Source organism: Aquila chrysaetos (assembly GCF_900496995.4).
Source record: "Aquila chrysaetos chrysaetos chromosome W unlocalized genomic scaffold, bAquChr1.4 W_unloc_4, whole genome shotgun sequence".
Taxonomy (NCBI): Eukaryota; Metazoa; Chordata; class Aves; order Accipitriformes; family Accipitridae; genus Aquila; species Aquila chrysaetos.
In genome coordinates this window covers 1,332,742-1,343,847 of record NW_024470324.1, presented here as the reverse complement: position 1 = coordinate 1,343,847, position 11,106 = coordinate 1,332,742, and the positions used below count along the sequence as shown (strand labels likewise).

Genomic DNA, 11,106 nt, shown 5'->3' with positions numbered 1-11,106 from the left:
TAGGTTGGTGGTGCACTTCGTAGAAACTTCCGCCACATCGGTTGTGTGCATTGGACTTCAACTGGGTCTGTGGGTGACTGCCCATTTTCTGGATCATTATAAATCACCTCCAGCACGGCTAATTCCCTCAGGTACTGGATACCTCTCTCCATGGTGGTCCACTTGCCTTGGTGACATGTAACTTCATCCTTGAAGGGGTATCTTTCCTTTACACCTGACAGAAGTCACATCCAGAGGCTGAGGACTTGTGTTTTTCTCCCAATCGCCTTGTCAATGCCCCCTTCCCTAGATAGAGATCCCAACTGCTTGGCTTCCTTACCCTCTAATTCCAAACTACTGGCCCCATTATCCCAGCATCGGAGCAGCCAGGTAACAATGTGCTCACCTGGGTGGCAGCCAAGATCTTTTTGCATGTCACGCAACTCACTCAGGGATAGAGATCGGGTGATTATTTCAGGTTCTGCCTCTTCCTCCTGTTCTCGCCATGACCCTGGTTCATCTTCATCTCTCACTAAGCGAACCGATTTCTTTGTGTGTTTCTTTTTCTGTACAGGGGCGACTGATACTGGCACAGGTTGGTTCTCTGGTTTAGCTGCAGTGCCTGTCACCAGGGTAGGGGTAGCCACGCTGCCTATTGCCAGGGTAGGGGTAGCCATGGTGCCTGTTGCCCTGTTTTCCCTCTCTTCCCCCGAGGGTGCTGCCTAATATCAAGCAGTGTTTGGTAGATACTGGCCAGGGCCCAGCACAGTGCAGTGAGTTGTGTGTCTCTGGAATAGCCACAGCATTTTCCTTTCAAATATTCTACCACTTCATGAGGGTTCTGTAGTTGTTCGGGAGTGAACTTCCAAGCCACTGGAGGTGAGAAGTTCTCTAGATACCTGCCCATATCCTCCCACATGCCGTGCCACCCATGAATATCCAGCTTTGGGGCAGATCTCTGGGTGGTACTCTTAAAGAACCTTTTTGTAGCCCTAAACAAGACCTGAAACATATTCAGGAGACATAGCACTAACAGCACGCTGGCTTGCGCATCCCAAGGATATTCAAAGTTCTCAAAAGCTGTTGTAATTAGTCGGAAGGAGAGAAGGGAGGCGAACGGACAGGGGGAAGTATGCCCCCCTGACTTCCCCATGGATTGGGTGCAATTACCAATAAAATCCGATAGAAGGTGCCTGAAGTGTGGAAATGATATCACTGCCTCATACAGATACCAGCTTAACCTCATGACCAGTGATGTAACCATTTCACAAGTCGACATTGCCCAGTATAGCAAAATGATAATCCTGATCCCTCTCCCAGAGGTGATAAACGTAACTACAGGCAATACGTAGAGCATATAAGAACTTACAAAATGCCACCATGTGAACAAATGAACCAACATTGTGACTAGTGTGAAAAATGATCATGTCCAAAACAGGATTCTAATTAAAGTTTACAATTTATTACATGAATAGAGGCAAGCAAACAGCGCTGGGTGCACCGGGAGCCTCTGCTCTACCAAGGCACACACGGTCAGGTCTAATTGTGCAGGTTAAGTACAGGTTCTACATACATATTCACTAGATTCCTGAGAAATGTTTATACATATTCATTAGTTTTCCGGGAAACTATTAGCATATGTAAATGTCCTTTACGCAGGCACATTGAAGGTCTCTGGTGGTCTTCAGGAGTCCTCTGGTGGTCTTTCATAGTCTTCCTCACTTGTCCGCTATTTGACCCTCCTCAGGTGATTCTGCGCAGTATGGTCCTTTACATGTTTGGATACATTAGTGCTTGTTAGTGCTCTTATTATCTAAGTTCTCATTAGTGGTATAACACCATATGGTTAGTTTAAGCTAAATTATCTACAAGGATGGGAACAAAAGGCAGGAGTTCTTATCTTTTCTGACCTTATCTATTCAAGCAAGGCCTCTACTTGTGCTTTCTTAACAAGATCGTAAATTATTCGAACACTTAATTAAGTCTTGTGATCGCTCTTGGTTCCTTCTTGCTCATCATTCCTAAGTACCAGTCTCTGACAGGCTTAATCCTTGACAAACACCAGTCCTTGGTATGTATAGTTACAGAGACAATCATTAAGCAATAAGCAGTTTGTTCTCTATATCAATCTCCCCCCTTTTCTTTAAACCTTTGCAAATTCTTTTGCAACTATAGGATTCCACTACTTCCAAGAGACCGTGTAAAGTATTTTTCAATTTCTACTTGATGTCTGATTTTATTTCGTTTCCAACTTTCGTAATTCCCTACTGTTATATGGCTTTTGCAGGAAACAAGAACTATATACATACTCTCCTACTTCCCTTAGGCCTACGGTTATACAAGATCAAGCAAAACGGTTAAAGATTACATATGCAGAGAGGGTCACATTTCACCATGCAGCTCTATCATTGTTTTATATTGACACGAATCAGTGTAATATATTTCACAACTAGCATCTATTTATCTAATGTAAGAAATGCGTATGACAAATTTGTTTCAACACGCTCTAGCCAGATCTGTCGTTATCTCAACCCTTCATGCCCCACGTTGGGCGCCAAAAAGGACTGTCGTGGTGTGATGGGTTGACCCTGGCTGGTTGCCAGGTGCCCACCAAAGCCGTTCTATCACTCCCCCTCCTCAGCTGGACAGGGGAGAGAAAATATAACAAAGAGCTTGTGGGTCGAGATAAGGACAGGAGAGATATCACTCATCACTTACCGTCACGGGCAAAACAGACTCAACTTGGGGAAATTAACTCACTTTATTACAAATCAACCAGAGTAGGGTAATGAGAAATAAAACCGAATCTCAGAACACCTTCCCTCCACCCCTCCCTTCTTCCCGGGCACAACTTCACTCCCGGCTTCTCTACCAACCCCCCCCAGCGGCACAGGGGGACGGGGATGGGGTTTACGGTCAGTTCATCACACGTTGTTTTCTGCCGCTTCATCCTCCTCAGGGGGAGGACTCATCACACTCTTCCCTGCTCCAACGTGGGGTCCCACCCACGGGAGACAGTCCTCCACGAACTTCTCCAACGTGGGCCCTTCCCACGGGCTGCAGTTCTTCACGAACTGCTCCAGCATGGGTCCTTTCCACGGTGTGCAGTCCTTCAGGAGCACACTGCTCCAGCGTGGGTCCCCCACGGGGTCACAAGTCCTGCCAGAAAACCTGCTCCGTGGGCTCCTCTCTCCACAGATCCGCAGGTCCTGCCAGGAACCTGCTCCAGCGCAGGGTTCCCACGGGGTCACAGCCTCCTTCGGGAAACCCACCTGCTCCGGCGTGGGGTCCTCCACGGGCTACAGGTGGATATCTGCTCCACCGTGGACCTCCATGGACTGCAGGGGGACAGCCTGCCTCACCATGGTCTTCACCACGGGCCGCAGGGGAATCTCTGCTCCGGTGCCTGGAGCATCTCCTCCCCCTCCTTCTTCACTGACCTTGGTGTCCGCAGAGTTGTTTCTCTTACATGTTCTCACTCCTCTCTCCGGCTGCCGAATCTGCCTGTCCCAACTTTTTTTTCCTTCTTAAAAATGTTATCACAGAGGCGTTACCGCTATCGCTGATTGGCTCGGCCTTGGCTGGCGGCGGGTCCGTCTCAGAGCTGGTATTGGCTTTCTCTTGAACACAGGGGAAGCTTCTAGCAGCTTCTTACAGAAGCTACCCCTGTAACCCCCCCCCGCTACCAAAACCTTGCCAACAAAACCAATACACGTGGTTTCAGCCCAGCCGGTAACAAAGGACCACGCAGCCACTCGCTCACTCCTCCCGCCCCCCTCCGGTGGGATGGGGAGGAGACGGAGGAGAGAAAAGGAAAAAACCCTGGAACCTCGAGGGTTGAGATAAGGATTATTTACTGGGACAACACAAAAAGAGAAGTTACAACGACGGTACTAATAAAAGAATATACAAAAGGAGTGATGCACAGCGCAACTGCTCACCACCCGGAACCCAAGGCTCCACCACTTCCCCCACCAAAAGCCGAGAGAACACCCCCCCAGCCCGCTCCCCATTTATATACTGAGCATGATGTCACATGGTATGGAATAGCTCCTTGGCTAGTTCAGGTCAGCTGCCCTGGCTGCGCCCCCCCCTACCTCCCAGGTTCCTGTAAAAATTAACTCTATCCCAGCTGAACCCAGGAAAGGTGGGTTAACCCTGGCTGGATGCCAGGTGCCCACCAAAGCTGCTCTATCACTCTCCCACCTCAGCTGGACAGGGAAGAGAAAAATATAACAAAGGGCTTGTGGGTCGAGATAAGGACAGGAGAGATCACTCGCCAATTACTGTCACAGGCAAAACAGACTCAGCTTGGGGAAAATTAACTTATTTTATTACCAGTCAACCAGAGCAGGGTAATGAGAAATAAAACCAAATCTCAGAACACCTTCCCTCCACCCCTCCCTTCTTCCCGGGCACAACTTCACTCCCGGATTCTCTACTAACACCCCACAGCGGCGCAGGGGGACAGGGAATGGGGTTTACGGTCAGTTCATCACATGTCGTCTCTGTTGCTTCATCCTCTTCAGGGGCAGGACTCCTCACACTCTTCCCCTGCTCCAGCGTGGGGTCCCACCCATGGGAGACAGTCCTCCACGAACTTCTCCAACATGGGTCCTTCCCACAGGCTGCAGTTCTTCACGAACTGCTCCAGCATGGGTCCCTCGCGGGGTCACAAGTCCTGCCAGAAAACCCGCTCCAGTGTGGGCTCCTCTCTCCACAGATCCGCAGGTCCTGCCAGGAGCCTGCTCCAGCGCGGGCTTCCCACGGGGTCACAGCTTCCTTCAGGCACCCACCTGCTCCGGTGTGGGGTCCTCCACGGGCTGCAGGTGGATATCTGCTCCACCGTGGACCTCCATGGACTGCAGGGGGACAACCTGCCTCACCATGGTCTTCACCACAGGCTGCAGGGGAATCTCTGCTCTGGCGCCTGGAGCATTTCTTCCCCCTCCTTCTTCACTGACCTTGGTGTCTGCAGGGTTGTTTCTCTTACATGTTCTCACTCCTCTCTCCGGCTGCTGTTTCTGTGTGCCCTGCAACTTTTTTTCCTTCTTAAATATGTTATCACAGAGGCACTTCCACTATCGCTGATTGGCTCAGGCTTGGCTGGCGGCAGGTCGATCTTAGAGTCGGCTGGTATTGGCTCTGTTGGACACAGGGGAAGCTTCCAGCTGCTTCTCACAGAAGCCACCCCTGTAACCCCCCCCGCTACCAAAACCTTGCCACACAAGCCCAATACATTTTGGAATATTGAATGTAGTTGAAGTGGTATTTTTCTATCAGGTTTTGCTGTGCATAGTTGGTTTTGATTAGAAACTGCGGGAGCATAATCATGGACTCATCGACAGATCAATATGATCATAGTTGAAGCCCTTTACTAGAGCATCAGACATCATTTTATACCTTGGTCACATCCGTACATGCGTTTAGCTATTTTACTATTGGTTACACACATTATTCACGCACTGTCCCCGCGCCTAGTTACACTTAATGATTGGTTATATCAACACTGTACATGCGCATAAACATGAGACATAATTGGTTATACTAACTAAAACATGCGAAACTTGTCTCAGTCTAATTGGTCAAGATAAACTGCCGAATTGAGGTTCTTTGTGCCAAGTTCCCTTTATCGTGGAATGCGCACCTGTGTTCTTCTAATTGATATCTTTCTTATTTTTGTCTTCTTGTTTATTCTGTTCAAGGCCTTCTACAGGCATCTGGAATGCTCTTGTGACCGTTAGCTAAATATGTTCCCACAAGAAACATTTAGATTAGCTCCAACATTTAGATCTAAGGTGTGTAAGTGCATTTTGTTCTCTTGCTGTGTGAAATGGGAGGAACTCATGCTTTTGAAAAGGCTTCTGTGCAATTTAATTGATACTTGTGCTTTAGATTTTTGTCCTGTCCTCCCTCCCCACCCTCCCTTTTTTTTTTTCTTTCCCCCTCCAGTTCTTGTCTGTGTGCTTTCTTCTGGTAGAAAAGGCAAAATAAAATATCGGTGAAACTCTCTTCATGTTAATTGCAAAGTCTGTGATTTTTGGTAGTGTGAGCTAAACAGCATAGTTTGGGTTTTCAGAAGTGGCTGCAGAAATTTCTTATTAAAATTTTGGTGGGAGGTGGATGTCTAATCCATGTGGATAGATTTGAAAGTTATTAAAATAAATACTTGTGTGTAGGCTTTTTTTAAATGAGAAGTCTAATTCAGGCTCAGATAATTCTTTCCTACAGAAAAACTAGTTGCAGTGGATGATAAGGAACTTCTTCAAGAACTTGCAAGATTTTCTTCTGTGTTGTTACAAGAGATGTTGCGCAATAAGCTGCAGGGAATTATATTTAGACGTGATGGACTGAAGAGGAGCCACATATAAATTAGGGATCAGGGCCATCCACTGGAAAAGTAAGCCCATATGCATTCTTATAAACACTTTTTAGCTTTTCAGTTAGTCATGTTCCAAGGACTTGATGATTGAGATGTTGGATAAAATGGTGTGGAAAAGAGCTGTCAGAGGTTTCTTATTCCAGCGCTGTCTACTGGTGTCCTTTTACAATGTAAAAGGGAGTGTTGCTCAAAAAATTCAGCTTTCTATGGCACTAAGTATGCAGTCAATATTTTACCTACTGGTATTACATAGCCCCTCAGGTCTTTTGTTCAGCTGTTGTTTAGGAGTTTCAATGCAACTCTGAGTAGTTAGCACTTTTTGGTTTCCAGTGTAGCATTTCAAATTGTGATTGTGCTTGTCTTTAAGTAGATGAAAATGAGTAACGGTTGAAATAATGTTTGGAAAACTTTCACTGTTCTGTATGTCTTTAAGCTACTGTTCCCTAAATTGATTTTATTTAAAACTTTTTTTAAATCATATTTTTCCTTTTTACTTTGTGGTCAGGCAACCTTGAGTCAAATGTTTAGGCCTGTAGTCTCTTGCCTTTAGCATAATTTAATCGTATACCCTGATACTTTTCTCCTGCTAGTGCTGCTTAGGTGGTCTGAATATGCCTGTTTCAGTTACTGATTGTTTTTCTAATATTATACCATAAACACATTAAAAACCACCTGGAAGATGGAGGAGTGGGGAATCCCCTCTTGAAGAAAACAGAAATATGGTACCTATCAAGTAAAAGCATTTTGGACTTTTTTGTTCTCCTGCAGATTATGAAAAGACCCCTCCCTCCAATAGGCTTTGGGCATATAGGTTTTGGGCTGGAGTTTGTTGCCCATCCTCACCCTCTGCATAAACAGCAGGAGATTGAATACCCCAATGGTGAGTGTCAGCGCTAATTAGTGAGCTCCTCCTCTGTCCTGGCAGACCTCTTGTGGGGAAGGGTTGTGGCTGTGTGTCTTCAGGGAGATAACATGTAAAATCTTGCAGCTAGGTTAGGTACTGCACTACAGGGATACCTTGAGGGCTTAGCCCTCTCACTCTTAGAGACCAGTAGCCATAAGCCACAGAGAAGGAAGCAGGGAATGTACAGTGGCATGTCTCATACTGCAGGGATGCAAATTCAGTTCAAGTAATTAGACATATATCCTTTATAAAAACACAAGCATTAGTTGACAGGTTTTTGGTTTTTTTTTTTTTGTGAGGTCGCTTTTTTTATTGTTATTTAGGGCTCTTTTGTGGGACACATGACTTCTGCCAGGGTTGCAGAAAGCTTAAGTCATAAGTGGAATCCCAAGTTCACAAGCATCAAGAGAATTTGAAACTACACCGGTTTTCTCTTCTCTTTCTAGGAAGAGCATGTATGCAGAGTTCTGTGGCAGAATATTTAAGGTATGTGGGCAATCTATGGCAAGTATATCTGAAGAAGGTGTGACCGGCTATAAGAATCAGCTGGACTTGAGTATGGAGACCCAGAAGTGCCAGCAAGCTCAGAAAAGGAAATAATTGGAAGAATATTGCTAGACATAGAAGCAGAACACATTCTTCTGCAACAATTGTTGACTCAGAATAAATAAGTCATTGAAAACATCAGCAGTGAAATGACAGATCCTGGTGCTTTTTGATTCTCTGGTGGATTTTATTACTTAGACGTTGCTACTGACATTTTTATTATCCTATTTAATACATCTTGAATCTATCTGTACATAAAAATATAACTGGACAACTGCATTTTGATACTGTTTAATAACACTTTTGAACATTAAATCGTTTGCCAAGATGAGTGCTGAAGGATATCAATACAGAGCTTTATATGACTACAAAAAAGAGCGAGAAGAAGACATTGACTTGCACTTAGGAGATATATTAACTGTGAATAAAGGTACCTTACTAGCACTTGGATTCAGTGAAGGGGAAGAAGCAAAGCCTGAGGAAATTAGTTGGTTAAATGGCTTTAATGAAACCACAGGGGAGAGGGGGGATTTCCCAGGAACTTATGTAGAGTACATTGGAAAAAAAAAAATAACTCCCCCAACTCCGAAGCCTCGTCCTCTTCGACCCCTTCCTGTAGCACCAAGTCCTGCAAAAGTTGAAGCAGAGAGTGAGCAACAAGGTTAGTACTGTTCTCAGAAGACTTGTGTGTCCCCCACAGGGACACAGGTATTTCAGGTATTTTTGTTTCATAGACTTGCATGACCATACATTTACATATATAATATATGCTGGTCAGCTTTATTTAGTGCATGCCTCATTTCAGTCAATTAAGAATTGTTTCTACTTCATAATATTTAGCTCATACGCTTTGTAATTTCATGTGCTTTGTCTCAGCTACTGGTCTCTGTGGTGCCTTACTGTGAGGGACATCTCACAGGTTGGAAAGTATGCTTGTAATTCACAACTGTAAAGACTTAAATGGAGAATGAGCAGGGTAGCATTTATTTTAGGTTTCTAAGAAGCTGATGGAAGTGTTTCCCTCTGTGGTTCATCAAACTCACTGTTGAGAAACTTCTTGGTGAATTTGACAATACGAATTCCAAATAAACAGTATGTTCCTATCATAAATCTCTTGCTAACAGCAAAAAATATATACTTTGTCATGGAGGTTTACATATAGCATTAAAAGTAAGAGCAGGCATTTTAAAATGAACAATAGAATAATAATCGAGAAATTCAGATTTAACTTTGTTTTGGGATAGGGCATGCAGTAGAAAAAATAGCACTTGTTTAAACAAAGGAAGATATTTCCTTTGTTTAAATATAAGTTGCTTTCTAACCTACATTTGCGACAGTATGTTGGACAGAACTCAGAATTTGATCAGAACTCTTCTGTTAATAGAAGGAAGAGTCTTAAGAATTGGAAAAGCTTTAAATTAAAAAAAAACAACCAACCAAACAAAAAAACCCCAAAGCAAAACCAAACCTTCCTCAAACTGATTTGTCTGCTTTACCTACTGACATTCAAATATTTGGGTTTTATATACCAACAAGCCAAGTCCATCTTAGGATAGATTTTACATTGGTCTTTGTAGTGGTTTAACCCCAGCCAGCAACTAAGCACCATGCAGCTGCTCACTCAATTCCCCCCCCAACCCAGTGGGATGGGGGAGGGAATCGGGGGGGGGGGGGGGGGGAAGTAAAACTCGTGGGTTGAGATAAGAACAGTTTAATAGAACAGCCCTTATTCTACACCACTGATGTCATGCTCAGTTCCCATACCTTCAGTTACATCCTGGTCAATCATCATCACCTTTTCCATCTTTTGAGATATATAAAGATATATATGCATATGTATACACACACAGAGATATCATTCCTTTAGTTTATGGGGCAGGTTCATTAAATGTTCGTTGAGTTCATTTAGTTTCCGACTCTGGCCTCCATCTGTCATACCAGTCTTTCTGGGCAGGAGGGATGGTGCAAAGTCCTCTCAGTCGGTAGAGCAGAGTTGGGCTTCAGTGCGGTGTGACGAGCAGGTGACATTGGACGCAGCAGGAGGATGGTGTGCACCGTTGGATTGTTGCATGCTGGAGTCAGTTCTGGTTCCATCACTACTGCGCTTTGCTCAGTTTTATCACAGTTCTTTCTTGCTTGATCTAAGTGATTCTTACTATAGTACTATGGATATAGCATATAACAATTATAGTAATGATAACATACAGTAGCAGGGTTATATAGCAACTAATATCATACAGTTTAATTCTGGCTATTCTCAAGTAAAATCAAATCCCCTTGAGGCACACATCGGACTTCCCCATCCTTGCGCATCACCCACCAAGTGCACCCAGGTCCTTGAGCAAAAGCAATCCCACAAATGGGTTTACCTCTACCTGAGGCAGGAGTAACCCAGACTGTCTTCCCTAGCATATTTTTTGTGTGCACTACAGGGACTTTATCCCCTTCTGCAGTACGTAAAAGTTCTGACTGGGCAGGGCCATCCCGATTGGCAGATCCTCTGGTGTTGACTAACCAGGTGGCTTATGCTAAATGTGTATCCCAATGTTTGAAGGTCCCACCCCCCCATTGCTCTCAGTGTAGTCTTTAACAGTCCATTGTATCATTTGATTTTCCCAGAGGCTGGTGCATGATAGGGGATGTGATACACCCACTCAAAGCCATGCTCTTTGGCCCAGGTGTCTATGAGGTTGTTTCGGAAATGAGTCCCGTTGTCCGACTCGATTCTTTCTGGGGTGCCGTGTTGCCACAAGACCTGCTTTTCAAGGCCCAGGATAGTGTTCCGGGAGGTTGCATGGGGCACAGGATATGTTTCCAGCCATCCAGTGGTTGCTTCCACCATTGTAAGCACATGGCACTTGCCTTGGCGAGTTTGTGGGACTGTGATATAGTCAATCTGCCAGGCTTCCCCATATTTATATTTCAGCCATCGCTCTCCGTACCACAGGGGCTTTAACCACTTGGCTTGCTTAATTGCAGCACATGTTTCACATTCATGGATAACCTGTGCGATAGTGTCCATGGTCAAGTCCACCCCTCGATCACGAGCCCATCTATATGTTACATCTCTTCCCTGATGGCCTGAGGTGTCATGGGCCTACTGAGCCATAAATAGCTCACCCTTTTGTTGCCAGTTAGTTAATCACATGCGCGGGCAGCCTCTGGGGGTTCTGCTGGTTGCACTCAATGACCCCCAGGATTCTTTCTCTGAGGGACTGGATGTGTATCTTTAAAACATCCAGCAGGTCTCTAATAAAGGGTCTAAGGTGGCGGGGGTCCACCGGGGCAGTCATCA

General features: G+C 45.1%; 1 long non-coding RNA gene across 1 annotated transcript; it reads left to right on the top strand.

Annotated features, from left to right (window-relative positions):
* The first annotated feature begins 6,212 nt into the window (after positions 1 to 6,212).
* LOC121233035 lies at positions 6,213 to 9,004 on the top strand. Its single transcript, XR_005931832.1, has 3 exons — positions 6,213 to 6,379; positions 7,130 to 7,241; positions 7,712 to 9,004. It is a non-coding gene; the product is annotated as an uncharacterized LOC121233035 (long non-coding RNA).
* The last annotated feature ends 2,102 nt before the right edge of the window (positions 9,005 to 11,106 follow it).